The sequence below is a fragment of the Pinus tabuliformis genome, chromosome 2_2 (assembly GCF_031772625.1).
Source record: "Pinus tabuliformis cultivar Carrire ecotype Pingquan chromosome 2_2, CPIR1, whole genome shotgun sequence".
In the NCBI taxonomy this organism is placed as follows: Eukaryota; Viridiplantae; Streptophyta; class Pinopsida; order Pinales; family Pinaceae; genus Pinus; species Pinus tabuliformis.
Window position 1 is genome coordinate 330850498 of NC_142300.1, and position 19415 is coordinate 330869912.

Genomic DNA, 19415 nt, shown 5'->3' on the forward strand with positions numbered 1-19415 from the left:
TTACCATCACTCACATGCATATCCCCATGAAACAGGTTTTGAAACAGATGCACGGATATGGAGAAAATGCAAAAATGGCTGATGGTGATGGAGGCTGATTTCTTGGAAACCGTGCACCGGAATTGCATGGAACTGCTCAGGCATGTTGCCATCAACCTTGTACAATTCCCCATAAAACGGTTTGTCAAATGGATGCATGGTTCTCAAGTTATGGCAAAAACAAATTTTGTTCTATGTCTTTTTGCTTCAAGGCTTTTTGCAAGTGGTTGCATGGAAGGAAAAACTGAGCTTGGGCTGTGATGTAGGTATGGAGATGATGGAGGAGGAGTTGGAAGATTGCATGAGGACTTCTGAACCCTCGAGGAAGCTACCATGTTCGCCAAACCACTTTTTGAAATCCATGTCTAGTTTCCCACAATTTCTACAGGAAGTTCCTGTAGAAGCACAATGAGAAGCACAATGAGGTGGAAAAAATGATGGAGAAAGGCAAGGGATGGACACACAAGTGCTTGTAGGCCTAATCAACAGATTCCCACCATCAGATTCCATTTTAAACTTGAATTTGGTTCGTCCAAAGGTTCTACAGGATGTTTCCTGTAGAAATACAGAGCTTCCTGTAGAAGGCACAAGAAAATTCCTTTGACCTTGATTTGAGTGCTCCTCCTGTCATGAAACGTCCTTCTTGCAACCTGCAATTAGCCAATGGAGATTAGTTTTATTTTTCTTTTCTTTTTCTCTTTTTTTTTTTTTTGAAAAACAACTAGGGCGCCTCATGGAGGTTTTCACCCTAATTGCCTGCCCTGGGCGCCTCCAAGGAAGGTTTTCACCCAGGGATCTTATTCCATTTTTATTTTCTCTTTTTTCCAACCCATTGACCGCCTCATGGAGGTTTTCAATCAATGAGCCAATCTAAGGCGCCTCCAAGGAGGTTTTCACCTTAGATTTTTATTTTTCTCTTATTTTCATTTTTTCTCTTTTTTCTTTTTTTTTTTCCACCCTACCCTACTTGAAAAACAAAATCATTTTCAAGTATAAGAATACTTCCAATGGAGCCATGTGCATATCGAGATTAGAGAAAAAATGATGTGAAGGCTCGAAATGCATGCTTGGACAAGTATCCAGATCTCAGAGACCAAATGATCTGGCGTTGAAGGGATCAAACAACGCTGAGGAAGAAAGTACTGCTGCAACTTAGTGACCTTCTGAAACCATATCTCAATATAGCTTTGATATCCTTGGTTCTTTTGCTGATCTGGATCATTCTTCATGTCACCTTCTATCATGACCTTCTGATCTTCCTCTTTTTGTTGATCTTTCTCTTGAATACATGGAAGATTTGATGGTAACCATGAGGGAACTCTCTCGATCTCTGATTCTGATCTCTTCTCTTCATCAAGTGCAGCCCATGGTTCTTTGATCTCCTCTTTGGAATCTTCTTTTGCTTTTGGTCCTTCAATGTTGTCAATATAATCTCTGCTTTGCAACACTCTTCCTGAGCTTTGGTGAACATCATTGAGCTCAAGAGGAGTCATTTGCACATGTTGTGCCTCAGCTTTGTAATTGGGTTGAGCTACTCCATTGTATGGCTTTGGAAATGGTACGGGTAGTTGAGTGGAGGTGTGAAATTGAGATGGAGATGGGTGGCATTGTGGTTGGGTAGGCATTTGGGGTTGCCTTGGGGGAGGAGGAGGCGATGGTTGTGGATGAGCAGGTGGTGGAGGAAAATGAGCGGGATGAGAGTTGTACTGGGGCCTCCACTCCTGATAAGGTGCATTCCACTGAGGCTGTGGCTGAGCATAAGAGTGAAATGAATGAGCAACTGGTTGGGCATAATATGGATCTGTGAAGGAACAAGGAGGAGGTGTGAACCAGGAAGGATGAGCAGGGGGACCCCAAGAAGGCATGAAAGTGGCTTGGTAGGGGTCATAATAGGTCTCAGGTGTCCCTTGCAGCTCCTGCTGGTAAGATCTAGGTCCATGCGGCCTCCTTTGGTTCATATAATGGAGTGGTTCAGTGGCTCCTTTAACTCTTTGATATGCAACTTTAAGTCCAGGTAAGGAAGGGCACTGATTTGTAGGATGGTATTCTTCACAGATGAAACACACTTCTAGGGAGTGCATTGGACATTCGTTCCTAGGATGCTTTCTAGTGCACCTAGGACAAAAGATGACCAAAGCCCTCTTTGCTTCCTCTTGCTTCTTTTGGATCCGCAAGGTATCCAGTTGCATGGCAAGAAACTGCCTCATATCACTCTTGAAATCTTCGATCTGATTTGCAAATTCGTCTTTGGACAAGGGACTGCTCCCAACATTTCTGCTTGTAGCCATTTGCTCCAGAGGAATGTTTTCTTCTTCTTCTCCCCTAGAGGTTCTTTAAATATGTCTTTTTTTCCACCCAGGGGTTCTTCTTAGTCACAGCCATCGAAGAAGAGAGAAGGTTGGCTGTGTGAAGCAAAGGGGGGTGTTGCGAAAATGTTTTTCTAACTTATCTCTACTCCTACAAGGCATGAAATAAAATCTTTTTGGTTGATTTTTGCTCTTTTTTCTACTTCTACTTGCAAAACTGAAATAGATTGAACTGCAACTAACTATCTTGCTAAAATGAAAATGCGGAATTGAAATGAAAGCAGGAAAGGACTAATCTATTTTGCTCAAATGAAATTGCAGGAATGAAATTCTAGGCTACGCTTGCAGAATTGAAATGCTAATCTACGCTTGCAGAAATGAAATTGCGAAATTGAAATGCTAATCTATGAAAGCAGGAAATGCTAATCTACTTTTGCATAAATGAAATTGCATAATGGAAATGAAATAAACTACTTAGCAGAAGATTGTAGTGGAAAATAGAAGAAAAGCGACAATCACCAATACTCTGACGCTTCCCCGGCAACGGCGCCAAAAAGGTGGTGGACCCCAGTATTGTAGCAATAATGCTACAACTCCTGGAACTCCCTTCTTTAATTTTATCAACCCGGTAGTTCGTAACAAACTTGGAAGCGACGGTGCTGTATGCACAAGTACTAGCTCTTGCCGCAGCTGTCACTTGGTCAGCTAGCACAAGTCCGCTAGGGGCTCAAGCCAACTTCTATGAGCTCTTAGAAGAAGATTTTTAACTGATGGACGAAAGCTAACTCAAAGGAAGCTAATCTACTTGCGGAATGAAACTGAAAGCCAAAAAGAAATACAAACCCTAGCAAACCCTAGCAAACCCTAATTCTACCAACTAGTCCTACTGATGCAAAAATGAGAATGCAAACTACGAGAAGAGATGCCATTACTTCTAGGAAGGTCAAATGCATGTGTCTAAGTTATCACTATCTGAAGAAAACATCTTTTTGTATTTTTGATTAAGTTATTAGAATTATCATGCATGTGCTTTTAACTGGCTTTTCACTGTGCAGGGATGGATCAAGGAGGAGAAATGCTTGGAAAAGGTTGGGATGGTACAGAGAGGGTCTAAGGGATCCCTAACATTCTTTCCAAGAGTTTCACAAAGTCTGGATGCTATGCAACCGAGGTTATGGACTTCTACAGGAAGTCTGCAGGGGTTTCTACAGGATGTTCTGTAATTCTTCTACAGGATGTTTCGAAATGGGATTTTTGAGGATGGGTGATTGATGGAAGATGCATGGATGGTTATGGAGGTAGGATGGGGGTCTGAAGTGACCCAGGAACTGATGGATGGAGTGGTGAGATGATATGTGGAAGGCTGATTTGGCTTTAAGGTAGTTGAGACAACAATGGAGAAGAAGGTAGGGTTACGTGGGCAAGAGGATGGGTGTGAAGCGAGAAGCCTAGATATGGGATGAATCAGATGGCTCTGATGAAGCTTGACCATGTGAGTGAGTGAAAGAGTTGCCCTGCACAATGCACATTCAATCGAATCAATGAATTCTTGCAAACAAACTAAGTCCTAGCTAACTTAATCTAACTGTCAATGAAATGAATAAACAACAGCCTCGTTTGGAAAGAGAACCATGTACATCACGTGAGCAAGAACATTCCGAAAGATCTAAATGCATGACAAACTCCTACCAATCGATTCCCAAACATAAAAAGCTACTTTAACCAACAAAAACAACCAAAATAACAAAGCAAGATCTAAAGAGCAGATTTTATTTTAAGAACGCAGCAAACACACATAAAGATAAACAAGGGAGGTACTGGGCGCTTGAGATGGGCCCAACCCCAAGAGCTACAGCCTCCCAAGAGAGATTTAGAGCTGGTGCAAAGCTGAATTCATCTTTATTAATCAAGAATGAAGAGTTACATCAAAACTGTCCACAAGGAGAGCTTGAGAATGAGCTGAAAGCAAAGCTAATCTATTGCATACAAATCGAATTACAAAAATGACTACAACAAGGCTATGAAATGACTAACTACTAGCTACTATCTACTGGCTAACTAGCTAACATCCACTGGCTACACTCGCTAACCCAAATGAGGCCCTAAGCCTTCTTATTTATACAATTTGAGGACCCAACAGTCCTCCTAAAATTTAGGGACTCGGCTGCCCAAAACTTGGAGTTAACAGCAGTCCTACTTGACTTGCTTGGCTGCCCTTGTGTTGATTGATTCGGTGGCCCTTGAACTCCGAGCTAATGGTGGAGAATTCAAGGCAAGGGCCCATAAATGAAGGGGACACCTTCCTACAAATCCTCTAGCTTGTCTTCCCACGAATTTGGCTGCCAAGTGCTCATTAAGACCTTCAATTTTGTCTCCAAATTGACCAAAAAGGCTACACAAAGCACCCATTAGACTTGTTGGCATAATGACTAACCAAATTCACTCTATTAGCATAAAAATAATAAAAAACATGCAATAAACCAATGAGAATGGTGGATTAAGTCAAATTAGGAGGTTGAATGAGCCCAAATAATTGTACATTTTTGGGGCTCATCATGTATTACTGTTATGTTGTTGTTCAGTGTTTTACTTATGTTAATTTTCTCATGAAATGTACATAAAAACACATAAAAAAAACTCATGTAAAACTTGAAATTTACCTCGTAATCCTCAAGCACTTTGTTTACTATTCTAAATTAGAATTTAATGCAACAAACACTAACGTTCCCATTCAGATCAAGTTGGTATCAGAGCACTTGGTTTTCTTTGTGCAAGGAGGATTTAACTGTTTGCAAGTGAATGTGAATCTTACAAGTTTGAAGCTCAAGAGAGGAGAAGGTTTGGGTAGGAGAGCAATATTGCTACAATCTCCACCACCAGTTCTACCTCAAATTGTAGTTGAAGATTCAGTAAGCATGGACATGAGTTCAAAACATTATAGTCTCCAAGATTCGAAGGAAATTATTGCATTTCTCCAAAAAATGAACATGGAGCTCAAAAGACTACTTGAAGCTACTGAGGAAGAGAAGCAAAATATGTGCCTCATGTTGCAGAATGTTGTGGAGGAACAAAATGATGAATGTTGTTCTACCAAAGTAGCAAAGAGTCCCTCCAATACTAAGAAAGCTTGTGGACATGGAAAGAATGCAACCTATGGCTCTTGTGAAATGGAAGACGCCTCTTATGTACCAGGGACACAAGGAGGTTTCCTTGAAGCATCCTCCACTGCTTCATCTAGAGCAGAGAAGAAGGAGGAATTGTTGGATGAGTACCCACAAGAGGCTAGTGAAGAAAGTCCCCCAGAGAAGGAAGATGGCCAAATCTGCACCTTTTGTCCACATGATGATGAGCATGAGGTTCTATCAACACCAAAGTTCAAGGAGCTAAAAGAAGAGAGACCAAGAGTCCAAGAAGACACCTCAAGAATTAGGAAAGGGTTTAAGAGCATCTTTCTCCCTTAGTCAAAAGATGAGGAAAATGGTAAGCATTTAAATGCGGTTTCTTTACATGAAAATGTTGATTTAAGCTCTTTTGCAACCTTTGAGAAGCATAGAAAAGGCATAGGAACAACGCTCTTGTCCAAGACGAGTTACAAGGGAGGAGGCCTTGGAGTGAACAATCAGGGCATTATCCATCCAATTGAGGCAAAGGAGAGACCTCGATATGAAGGTTTGAGCTATGTTGAAAGGGAAGAATGGTCTTCGAGTGATATCTCTTGGGTATCTTATTCTTTTTGTAATAAAAGGAGGACACGAGGAGGAAAATGATTGGGATTTGCATCCAGAATTGGTTCCAGCTTGGTTTCTAAAGCAAAAGGAGGACATGAAATGCAAGACTTCTCCAAAGAGAAATGAGAAAGTTGAATAATACACTAAGACAATCTCTTCTTGCCATTCGAGTTCTCCTCAATAGGCTTATAAGCCAAAGGACAACCATAAGAGGTATAAGCGTCCTGATTATTCAAAGGCTTTTGATGATTACAAACAACATGATGATTTGAATAACATGTTGTGGAATGTTTTTCCATGCACTTTTTGTCATGTACCTAACCATTTTGTAGCTAAGTGCCACAAAAGGAAATCATTAGTCAAGAAGATGAATATGTCAATTGGAAATGAGACCAAGAAGGGAAATTCTCATCCAAGTTTAAAGACATTTGTGCCAAGAAAAGCTCACAAAAACTTTTCACTCATTGCAACACAAATGGGCATTGGATTGAAAAGTGTTAGAAGTTGCATCCACATCTTCATCCAAAGAAGAAAAAATAGGTAATGGAATCACTTGAGAAGGAGAAGGTAGAGGAATGTGCAAGGCGCGCCATAACCATTCCAGAAGTAGTTCAAGAAGGAACTGAAGTGCAGAAAGAAAATTCCCTAGCATGGTTGGACTATTTGTCTAATTAAAGACTGCATTTATTTTGTATTTCACTTGTTGCATGTCCCCACAGTTGGGAATTTTGTAAAAATGATGTTTATGAATAAATCACTTATATGCATCATTTTTTCTTTGGCATTGTTATGCTATTTTCTCTTCATGATGAGTCAATTTGTATGGGAATTTGGGAGTCAAATTTATTCCATATTGTAAGATGCATTTCCATTTGTGGAATTTTAGTAAGCATCCTAAAACTTTGAGATGAGTAGTTGTAGCACATTCAGTATGTTACAAATGTGTCAAGCACTTAGTTATACAAGTATTTCCGTGTGAAGCTTGTTTGGGTTATTTTCCAAAGTATTTTTGGATTTTATCCTTGGTAAATATTTTGCAGAATATCACCATTAGATTTCATTCCAGGGAAGCATGTTGCTATTGATGGCCATAGTGACATAGACAAAGCCCAAAAGTTCATTGAGCAAATCTAACTGGTACATCAAACAATTCAAGATTAGCTTGAAAAGTTCCAAGGTCAAATGGATTGAGATTGCAAAGGTGATGGAAATATACCCTCAACTGCTGAACAATTGAAAGTGATCTTTTGGGGTCCAAAAGCTCCTAGTGGGGAGGAGTGATCCGGAGCTCAAAAAGTTTCTCAAAATTCAAAGTTGTCAGATCGATGTGGAACCTGAACGACTGCGTAGTGTTTGTAGTCTTGAATCCGGTGCAACTTATTTCGCGTGAAATAGACACCATATGCTCTCAGAAACGAGTTTTGTTCGTTTTTCAAAATAGGGGAATTTTTGCAAAAATGACAGTCCGGTCTGCAGTCCATACTACTGACATAGCGCTGACTAGGCATGCCTATGTGGTAGAGTGATTATGCGTTGATTGAGTTTACTTCGGTGAATTAGGTGGTGCCAAGTGGCACCTCATCATTTGTGTGATGTGGTAGTGTTTTAATGATGGCATGGTGGTCAACCACATGCTACCATGTGGCCCAACCGGAGGTCGCCACGTGGCAGCATGGGGCCACCAAAAATTTCTTAGGAGTCCGAATTGCACTCCATGGGATTCGATCATGGCACCTCACACCAACAAATTACCGCATACACCATCATGATATGTGTGGGTTTTGTTAAAAGGACCCACATATTTTACATTTAAATTAATGCTGGGGGCGGATATGGGGTGAGGGTCGAGGACTAGCCCTAGCCTTAGTCACCACACCCAAAAGGACTAGGGGCGGGACTAGAGGCCAAGGCTTAGCCCCCCCCAAGATTCAGGTGGATATTGGTGGCCACCCACCTATTCCACCTAGACACCCCAGTTAGTTTCAAATATTTCCTTGTTCATTTCAGCATTTACTATTTTTAGCAATTTTTCGGGTCCTAAACTTCCAGAGCAGTGTTGACCCCCTAAACAACATTTTTGTGGGGTTCGTGGCAAGCCCATAACCATAGACAAGGGCTTGTAGCGAAACTTGTAGTACTTAGAGAGACCTTTCCAACAAGCTATTGTATGTGCCAAACAAAGATAATATGACAAAGTTACGACCCCGAGAAGTTGGTTGCCCCACTAACCCCAACAGGGCCCACAAACTCTTGGTGTTAAATCTCCTCGGGTTAGGGTTTTGGTTGTTTAGGGTTTTCTCATGTTTTCAAATAACAAATAAGCCCTTGAGCCTCATTGTAACATAGTTCAGAGGCATGTAGCCACCACATCTCTTCTCATAGATAAGCTACCATCAACCGAGCTATCTTATTTCCATTCTGTTTGTAAGCATAGTTCAATATTTTTCCATCAATGAAATGAAGTGTTTTTATGCTACATATCTATGTTTATGATTATATCTATAAGTTGTTGCGTGCTTGTTTAAGTTTGGATCAGTGGTATTAGAGCGGTCTGCTCTTTTTCTTGTTTTCCTTTGCATGTCCCCAACGAGGTCAGGGTATAATGAGTTATGGCTTGATCTAGTTGAACTATTGCAAGATCAACCTTGCAAAACTCGACGACCTCCCATGGCGGAAGAAAAGAAAGACGAGGGGCTAGGAGATCCTTTCAAAATGTTGCTCGATGAAGCCCTCGAGCGACAAAGGGACACGATGATGGATAACTTTGCCCAGATCCTTCGACGACTGCCCATAGGCGATGCATCTCCATCCAGTAGCCATTCTGGAGGTGCCACTCCTTTTAAGGTACAATTTAACTTTGATATTACCATATTTGAAGGCCTGATAGATGCAGAAATTGTAGATAAATGGTTATATCTGTTGGAAGGATATTTTTCAGTTCATGACTTTTCTAATCCGGAAAAGATTACTTTTGCGCTTCTCAAAGCCACCCCACACGTCAAGGACTGGTGGGAAACCTACTATGAACAAAAGGATGTGAGTGAACCCTTGCTGTTTTCAGCTGCACCAACTTGGTATTCTTTCTGAGACACCATCAAGGAACAATATTACCCTATAGGGAGCTATGAAGACAAATACATAAAGTAGACCACACTACGGCAGGGAAGGGACCAAGATGTGCCAGAGTTCACAAATATTTTCCATACCCTTCACATGAAGTCGGGTATCAAGGATACTAAGCGACATTTGGTGCTCAAGTACCATGGCTATCTACACAAGTACATCCAAGACGAGATGGAGTTCTTGGACATTTCCTCGCTCGGAACGGTGTATCGATACGCTGTCAAGATTGAGCAGAAGTTTAAACATAAGAAGCGAGACTTTGGATTTGTGAATCCAAAGTAAGGAAAAGGCGCCCCCAAACCACATAACAAAGGACCAAGCCAAGACATGGCTACCAAAGACAGCCCGTCGAAGCCACAAGAAAAGAACAACACCATGAAGACAAAGAAGGACACGGGAAAATGGTGTGAGTTCCATAAGAGCTCCACCCACAATAGAAGTGAGTGTCAGGCCAAGTAGTCTTTGGTGACCGAGCTGAAGGCTTCCAAATTAGATGCAAGTTCTGACTCAGAATCAGAACCTGATAAGGGAACTCACAAAGGGAATCAGATCATTGATGCGGAGCCCATTGCCACTGTGGCCGCCACCAATATCCTGAAGATTGAGCTTGAAGATCTAGAGGAGGGGGAACGCCTCTTCCACTCACATATGTGGGTGAAGGGTTCTCCGCTGCAGTTCATTGTCGACAGCGGGAGCCAAAAGAACCTCATTTCAGCAGAGGTCATGAAGCGGCTGGGCCTAAAGACTACAACACATCCACAACCGTACACCATCGGGTGGCTTCACCAAGGATGAGATCTTTGCGTCAGCCAGTAGTGCCGCCTTCCCTACAAAATCAAGCCCTTCACAAATGAGGTACTATGTGACGTTTCTCTTCTTGAAGTTTGTGATGTATTGTTAGGACAACTATACCTGTGGAAGTGACATGTTGTATATGAGTCTAGACCTCGCTCTGTCATAATTACTTTGGCTAATAAGTTGTACATGATACTAGAGGTAGCACTGCCTACTGCCATCTTTTTGATGACTGCAAAAACAATGCAGTAAGAGATCATTTCCCAGACCAGGAAATTTGTTTTCCTTATGATTCACCCCTAGGGAAAGAAGAATATTGTGGCCATGACTTCCAGGCAGGGCTCCTCTGCACAACAACAACATATGGACAAGGTCATGGAGGAATACAGGGATATTTTTTCCTCACCCACAGGGGTACCTCTGCACTGTTAGTTCAAGCACTCCATCGATCTGAACCCAGGTATTCCACTGCCCAATAGACCAATCTATCGACGCTCTATTATGGAGAACGATGAGATCAAGAGGTAGATTCAAGAACTATTGCAGAAAGGGCACATCAGGCCAAGCTCATCACCTTGTGGGAGCCCAATTGTATTGGTACAAAAGAAGGATGGGACCTAGAGGCTTTGTATTGACTATCGGGCACTGAACAAGATCACTGTCCAAAATAGGTACCCAATCTCGTAGATTGATAACCTTCTGGACCAACTCAAGGGGGTTAAATATTTTAGCAAGATTGACTTGAAGTCAGGTTATCACTAGGTGCCTATTGAACCCTTCGATGTGTGGAAGATTGCCTTCGTTGGTCATGCCATTCCGATTGACGAATGCCCCTGCAACCTTCATGAGACTGATGGAAGAAATCTTGTGACCCTTCACCAATGCATTCGTGGTGGTGTATTTAGATGACATCTTGATCTTCAACCAAAGTTGGGAAGAGCACCTCCACCATATTCGACAGGTCCTTCAAATCCTGCGTCAACACAAGCTATGTGCTAACTTGGAGAAATGCACCTTTGACCTGACCCAGGTTCAATATCTAGGGTACCTCATTGATGAGCAGGGTGTACATGTGGACCCATCCAAGATACAAGTCATTCGGGATTGGCCAGCCCCAACTACTCTAACAGAGCTCCGAAGCTTTTTGGGTCTTGCCAATTTATACCGTAAGTTTGTGTTGGGGTTCTCTAATATCACCTGGCCTTTAAGTCAAGTCACCAAGGGCAGAGCGAAAGCAAAGTTTCTTTGGTTGGAAACCCAACAAAAATCATTCTCTGAGTTGAATAATTGCCTCTGTTCTACACTAGTGCTCACATTACGAGACCCGCAACAACCATTTGAGATTGAGACAAATGCCTCCGGCTATGCTATTGGTGTGGTTCTTACTCAACATGGGCATCCAATGGCTTACCATAGTGAGACACATTCAGACACAGTTCGAAAGTACCCCACTTATGACAAAGAAATGTATTCCATTGTCTAGGCATGCTGTCAATGGAAGCATTACATTTCATGGAAGGAAACGATCATCCACGTAGACCACTAACATCTACAGTTCATACAGACACAAGGGAAGTTGTAGAATGATCGCCATAAAAAATGGTCCACTTATCTGCAACAGTTCCATTTGAACATTAAGTATAAGAAGGGAAACACCAATAATGTTGATGATTTCCTCATCCTGTCACCAGTCGTGGCGTTGATCACTATGCTCGACTCGTGCGGGCACGAGACATTGGGGTGACCGCATCTTTACAAGAGCGAACCAGAATTTGGCAGCATATACTAGTCACTGCTAGAAGGGAAGCAAGTTCCAAATTTTCGCCTTTAGGATGCACTGTTATGCTGTATGGGACACATATGTGTTCCTTCAAGTGAGTGTTCCAAGATGATTTGGGAGGCACACTATAGTCAGTTTGTTGGACATTTCGGAGTAGAGAAAACAATGGTAGTATTGCAGAAGTATTTTTATTGGTCAAAACTTCATTAGGATGTTGGGAAGTACATTAGATCCTGCACCGCCTGCGCCATTACCAAACCAATCATCAAGAAGCAAGGCCTCTATACTCCTATACCCACTCCTAGCCAGCCTTGGGAACTTGTCTCCATGTATTACATGTCAGACCTTACTTCTACTAAGCACGACAACAATTGCGCTTTCGTGGTCGTCGACAGATCTGTAAGATGGCCATCATATCGGCCTACAAGAAGAGTATCACATTAGAGGCCACTGCTAAGCTCTTCTTTGAGCGAGTGTGGGTACACTTTGGGATCCCACAATCCATTGTTTCAGATCGGGACAAATGATTCCTGAGTGCATTTTGGTCAAGTCTCTGTCGATGTTGGATAGAAAACTTACTAAGTCCACGACTTTCCATCCCCAAACTGATGGCCAAACAAAGGTTGTTAACATGATGATCGTACACATTCTGCGCATGTACAACTCAAAGCATCCACACACGTGGGATGAAAGTCTCCCCTATGTCCAACACAGCTATAATAGATCTCTCTACAGCTCAACACGCCACATCCCCTTTCAGATAGGGCTGTGATTTCATTCTTTATGCCCCATTGATGTGGCCATACCATTTGCATCCACTCAGATAGATTCGGCTCATGTTCAATCTGAAGCTAAAAGGGCTAACAACTTCATTGAGCATGTTCAACACATCCGCGAGCAGGTCCATGATATATTGGACAAAGCCAATGCTAAGTACAAGTAGCGCCATGATCAACATCGAGTGTTGAACAAGTTCTAGGTGGGTGACAAAGCAGAACAACTCACACCAACAAAGCTCAACCCGGATTGCATGAAATAGGCCATAACTGATCAGATCATGGACACACAGATCAAGAACACTCGCCAACAGAGGATACAACTATATCAAGTTTTCAAAGTAGGCCAACTCCTTCACTAGGGCAAGTGGTTCACCAGGGACTAGGTTCAACATAAATTACCTCATGTCATGGAGGCTCTGCACGCAATGGGGACCATTACTTCCTAATGGGGGAGGAATGATCCAGGTGGATATTGGTGGCCACCCGCCTATTCCAACTAGACCCCCCAGTCAATTTCATTGGTTTCCTTGTTCATTTCAACATTTACTATTTCTAGCAGTTTTTAAGGTCCTGAACTTCCGGAGCAGTTTTGACCCCCTAAACGACATTGTTTTTGGGTCTACGATAGGCCCATAGCCATAGGAAATGACAAGCAACGAAATCTATAGTAATCAGAGAAACATTTCCATCAAGGTATTGTATGCGCCAAACAAATATGATATGACCAAATTACGACCCCAGGAAATTCGCTGCCTAACTAACCCCAACGGGGCCCACAAACTCTTGGTGTTACATCTCCCGGGGTTAGGGTTTTGGTTGTTTAAGGTTTTCTCATGTTTTAAAGTAATAAATAGGCCCTTGAGCTTCATTGTAACAAAGTAAAGAGGCATGTAGCCGCAACATTGATTCTCAGAGATAAGCTACCATCACCTGAGCTATCTTATTTCCATTCTGTTTGTAAGTGTAGTTCAGTGTTTTTCCATTAATGAAATGAAGTGTTTTTTTGCTGCATCTCTGTGTTTATGATTATATCTGTAACTTGTTGTGTTACTGTTTAAGTTCGGATCACCCCGACCTTCAAACAAATGCATGCAACCATAGCCCAAGAACTAAGGGCCAATTCGAAGGGGGCTAGACCATGGGGGCCAGCCTTAGGTCAAGTGGGGGGTCCATGTGACCAAGAGGGCGTACAAGTGTCATTGGGAAATTTAATGAGCCCACAAATTGTATCGGGATTGCGCTGATTTGTTGCTTCGTTAGCAGAAAATAGGGCAAAATTATAGGGCAGTTAGCTGGACTTGGCGAATTTGTGGGTCAACTAGCAACAAAACTTGGAGAGCTCATAGCTTCTTCAGTTTTTATCCAAATTGAGCTCAGAAAGAGGATGATTAGGAATTTTTGGGCATTATGAAGCCAATGGAATAGGTTTCAAAGCCATTGGATCACTTTTGAAGATAATTTTTGCAGGTTTAAGTCTATGGGTGCTAGGATCAACTAGGAGGTTGAATTAGTTTTTGAAGGCTTTTGAGAATGGAGAGGATCTTGTAGGGGTTTTATACATTTCATATGTTTTCTGTAGCAGCTGAGACATCTATGGTGTAGATCATGTTTCTCTTTTCTCATTGTGTTTTTGAGGAAAACTCTCTTTTAGTACTCCAAGTGAATTTTTGTACTTGTTATGCTCATTGTGAGATGGAGTATGGGATCTTAAGTTGAGAACCCTTTTCTTGTTGATTGTTTCATGACTAACTGTAGGTAGTCATGTCTTTAGAGTGAGACTTATTTGCAGAAGAATGTTTCCTTGAAGGGGAAACTAGCCACTTTTTTGGTCAACAAACTTTATGTACTCTTTATTACTGAAGTATTTTGAGCATAATGAGATTGGGTCAAGCCATTGGAAACTGGACCAAGGAGACGTAGCCTAGGAGGAGTGAAATCCTTTATCAATTGCTAAGTGTATTACTATTATGCTATTGTTCAGTGTTTTACTTATGTTAATTTTCTCATGAAATTTACATAAAAACACATAAAAAAATACTCATATAAAACTTTCAATTTACCTCATAATCCTCAAGTACTTTGTTTACTATTTTGAATTGGAATTTAGCATAACAAACACTAACTTTCCCATTCAGATCAGAGAAGGATTATCTGGCTAGTTGGAGACTATTCGTTAACCATTGAAGGCTTTTCCTTTTTAAATTAACGAATGACCAACATCGAGTCCCTGAATATAATTAGATTTTAAATTTTAAAGTCTAAGGAAATTTCAAGCCCTTTCCATAATGCCAAAAATTTGACATGATTATTGGTTGCTCTCCCAAGATCTTAGGAAAACTAAGACACCAGGATTGAAAATGACCCCTCTCGCTCTAGCCTCCCCCCGAAGGGATTATTAATACTATAAGCCCAAGGAATTAATAAACCCAACAGATTAATATTATTAACCCAAGGGATTAAATTGGATAAATTTCAATCTAATATAACATTCTGTGTACAATTATGAATTGATACACCACATTTTAATGAATGTAGTGTAGAATCACTATCATATTTCATGCATTTGGGTATGTGTGAATAACATGGAAAAATAAAAACAAAAAATAGTTAATACATCTTTAATGTAAATGCAATGTACACCACATTTTAATGTGAATGTGGTGTACCATAATTCCAACTTTAATGCATTTGGAATAAGTGCATGACATGAAAGAGAAAGAACAACAATAGCTAATGTACATTAGGACTTTGTAATGGTTTTATGCAAGAACGGGTTTTTCGTTATTGAACATCTCTTTTCCACCACAATAAGGAAAATTTCATGTATTACTCGCTTGTTGATTTTAAATTAAGATTAGAAAGAGTTTTAACAGATTGGAGAGATATTAAAGCTTTGACTTGACTGTATCGAGCATTGTATTTTCAAGTTAGTTAGACGAATAATGTATCTTAATGTTCAATAACAAATAGACTTTGGACTTTGATTGATTAGAGGTTTGAGCGATATATTGAGTTTTCGACAATTTGGCCATTGGACTTGGTGATTGGATTCCATTTTAGTATTTGGATATTTTGGATTGTTGAAGTTTTTTCACATTGTTATAGACATGATTTCTATACATCAACGAAACATTGAAATCATGGCTTGTTAGTGTTAATAGGAAAATTGATTGTATAGTGTGAAAGATTCAATTTTTTCGAACTTTTCTATGTAATTATATTTATTTAAGATACATTCTGGAAAGAATAAAGATCAAACTCTACTTTCTCATGTTAGGTCAACATGTTTTTTTTTTCATTATGTAATCCAAACTTCCTTTTTCTTTTTGTGTAACCATGTATTTATTTGTTTATTCCATTTTTCTTTTCTTTTATAAACTCTTATTATTAAAACTGAATATTATTATTATTATTATTATTTTTTCTAAATAAGGTTAATCTATTGATATAATACAAAAAGTTACATAGTAGCCTCGCCGTAGAGGGTTCTGGCCTTAATTAGCACACAACCATGAAAAATGTCTGAGACTGCCCCTACAAAGGGGAAACCAGTCCATTAAGCATCCAAAAATTGACCCACATGTTCCTGAGTAAACCAGTCTATCAGCTAACAACAAGACCAACCTGAAAACGAGCAAAACCACCCAGAAAAACCACAAAACCACCCAAAAAAACCACAAATTGTCCTGACTAGACCGCCCAGCCATCAAATTTCCTTGAGGACACAACAACAAGACAGAAAAAAACTAGAGCTAAGTGAATTGCCACCTGTCAGGAGTGACATATGGCGCCAGGTCCTCCGGAGCCAGGTCATCCACGGGAATCTCCACGATAGGACATGCCCAGTCATCCGAGTTGTCCGCCCCTCCACGTCCCTCAGCCTGACGATCTCCCTCCCTGCTACCATCTGCATCCTGCTGGCGCGACGTGTTCTCCAGACGGCTGTCCACTGCCCGCGTGTCACTAGGAATGCCTGAAGCATCATGCGAGCTGCCAGCAATGGCTTTTCCATGTCTTCTATTCCGACCTCCATTGCCATTCAGCTCGTCAATGTTATCTCTGTGCCGGCTTGGACTGGCTCTGTTCGTCTCTTCCAGGGAAGTAGTCATGGGTATTTGCGGCTCAGGCTCTTCAGAAATGCAGATGGAGATGGTGGCGACTATGACCGGGCAATTCATGGAGCTCCGGAACCGGAACTGCGTCGTGTGGGGGACATGGTTTGGAGGCAGAGGGAAGGTAGCAGTGCGCATAGCTGCCTTGTCGCGTCTGGAGAAATTGAGGCAGGCTCTACCTCTACCACTTCTGGTGTTCGGATAATGACCAGAAGCACTGAATAGGCAAGGATTTTCAGTAGAGGAGGCAGGGGAAGCCGAATTGTGGCTGTATAAATCAGAGGAGCGGGAGCTGCCGCCGTGTGTGCCACCGTGATGGCTGCGCATATGGTGGCGGAGGTAGGCGCAGTTGCAGAGTCAAGGGGGCGGAAGGAGAAATGACAGAGGAATGCTGATCAGAATTTACAGAGTGCTTAGGGGGATTGTGGAATCCAGAGTACTGAGCAGAAGAGCAGAAATTAGTATGGGAATGGTGGAAGCCATTACCCAAATCCAGACAGCAAACAAGCCAGCATTTGCATCCCATGCTGGTTTGCTCAGTCAGCGTTTCCGCCTGCGGAGGGCAAGCAAACAGGGGAAGAATGATCTGTTGAATTACCGGAGCCATGGTTATGCAGTTGGTGAGTTTTCCTCGGCGAGAGCAGGCATTAAATGCCGCCTGCGAGGTGATGTGAGAATTAATCAAGCTAGTCTTGGGATGATTGCAGGGGGCCAAGTGGCCATCTTGCTCGTCGTCGCCTCGTATCATAGCCTTAAAGGCTTTAATTGCCACCCACATATGGGGAAACTGAATATTATTATTAAACATAAAACCTAAAACCTATTACATGAGCACATTAGCATATTAATCTTGCTATTTCCATTTAAATCATAGCACATTAATCTTCCTATTTCCATTTAAATATTCAAATATTCAATTCGTTACTAGAGGCGGTTTTCTTTATGGGCGACCAATTTATATTAGAAACCTATGGACAATGCCTTGTGAAATAAGAGTGCATTTATCATATATATCAGTCCTCCGGGTGTGAGTATTTTATTAATTTTATATATTAATTTTTTGGCTTAATTTTTGGTTTTAAATATTATATTACATCTTTCCATTGGTGATTGATTTGATTTCAAGACTTTGAATTATTAGTGTTTATTTTAGAATAGAATTATTAAATAAACCAATAGAATTGTTAAAGATTTTTTTTACGCATGGCGAATTTTATAGTTGAATTTATAAATTTAAAATTCGAAAGTGTTTAGTTATAACAATGAAATTTCTATTTTATATTAAAGTTATTTATAACAAAAATTTCCAAAACAAATGACATTAATTGACTTTTGTTTGTTCTTTATATTCTTAAATAACTAATGCATCTACCAATGTTTATAAGCATTTATCTTTTATTATTTGACAACTTGATATTTCAAGGCCTTATACAAGTTGCCCATAAAATCAAGCTAACTATTAAAGGTAGGTAACACTGTTTGAAAGAAAAACATTTAATATCATAAAATCAAGCTAGCTATTAAAAGTAGGTAAAAATGTTTGAAAAAAAAAACATTATAAATATTAGAGGAACACCTAATTAATTATAAAAAAACACGTTGACCGAGGGGCATACAAAAGAGCTATAAAAATTTATAATGGAGGGGACATTGTTTTTTCTTATCAATACATTATATTATTTTGAAATATGTTGTTAGTAAAGGAATACTTGAGGTTTAAGCATTTTATATTTTTATGAAATGAGACTTAAAGTTATTAATAGGTAAGATAGATAATAAATGTAAAATTGAGACTATAATATCAATTCCAATTAGAAATCAATTTATGAAGGTTAAAAATAATTTCAATGATTTTTTTCATATATATATATATATATATATATATATATATATATATATATATATATATATAACACTAAAACGTTGATCATCAATCTAAAGCAGTTATATTAATGTAGGAAGGGACTAAAATGCAACAAGGGTTTAAATGAAGAACTTAAATTGCATTTTTTAAAATATCTCTATATTGATATAGGAAGTGATAGAATATCATAAATGTGTTCATTGGATTTCTTTTGTAGTTGTTGCAATAGTATTAGAGTCTTAGTAGTAAGACTTAAAAGAGATTTTGTTAAAGATTTTCCATTAAAATTTAGGAATATTTTATTTAAGTAGTGACATAATAATTTTACAAGTTTTTCTTATATTAAGTAGATCATATATGTCAATATTATATATAAAAGTGAATCTATATATAAAATGATTTCAAATTTTAAAAATAAAAAATAAATGTATTAGACCACCAAAAAAATCATAAAATAAAAATGTGATTGTTAATATTATTATTATTATTATTATTATTTTTTTTTTTAAATTTGAGTAAATTTTGTAAATTATTTTCAAAAGTTACACATTAATTAAAAGTCAAACATGAGTTTGACACATTTACCTAGAAATGAAATTTTCATAAATATTGAGATTTGATGTGTGTATTGTTTTTCAATGTTTCATAAATATTGAGATTTGATGTATGTACTATAATAAAATTTTCATAAATATTGATATTTGATGTCTGTACTATTTTTCATAAATAATGAGATTTGATGTGTGTAATGTTTTTCATAAATATTGAGATTTGATGTGTGTACACACTTGGTGGTATATATATATATATATATATATATAAACAAATTCTATCTATAACTCAATAAAATTAGTCATTTCATCTTATATGAGCCAGTAAGAAAATAAAA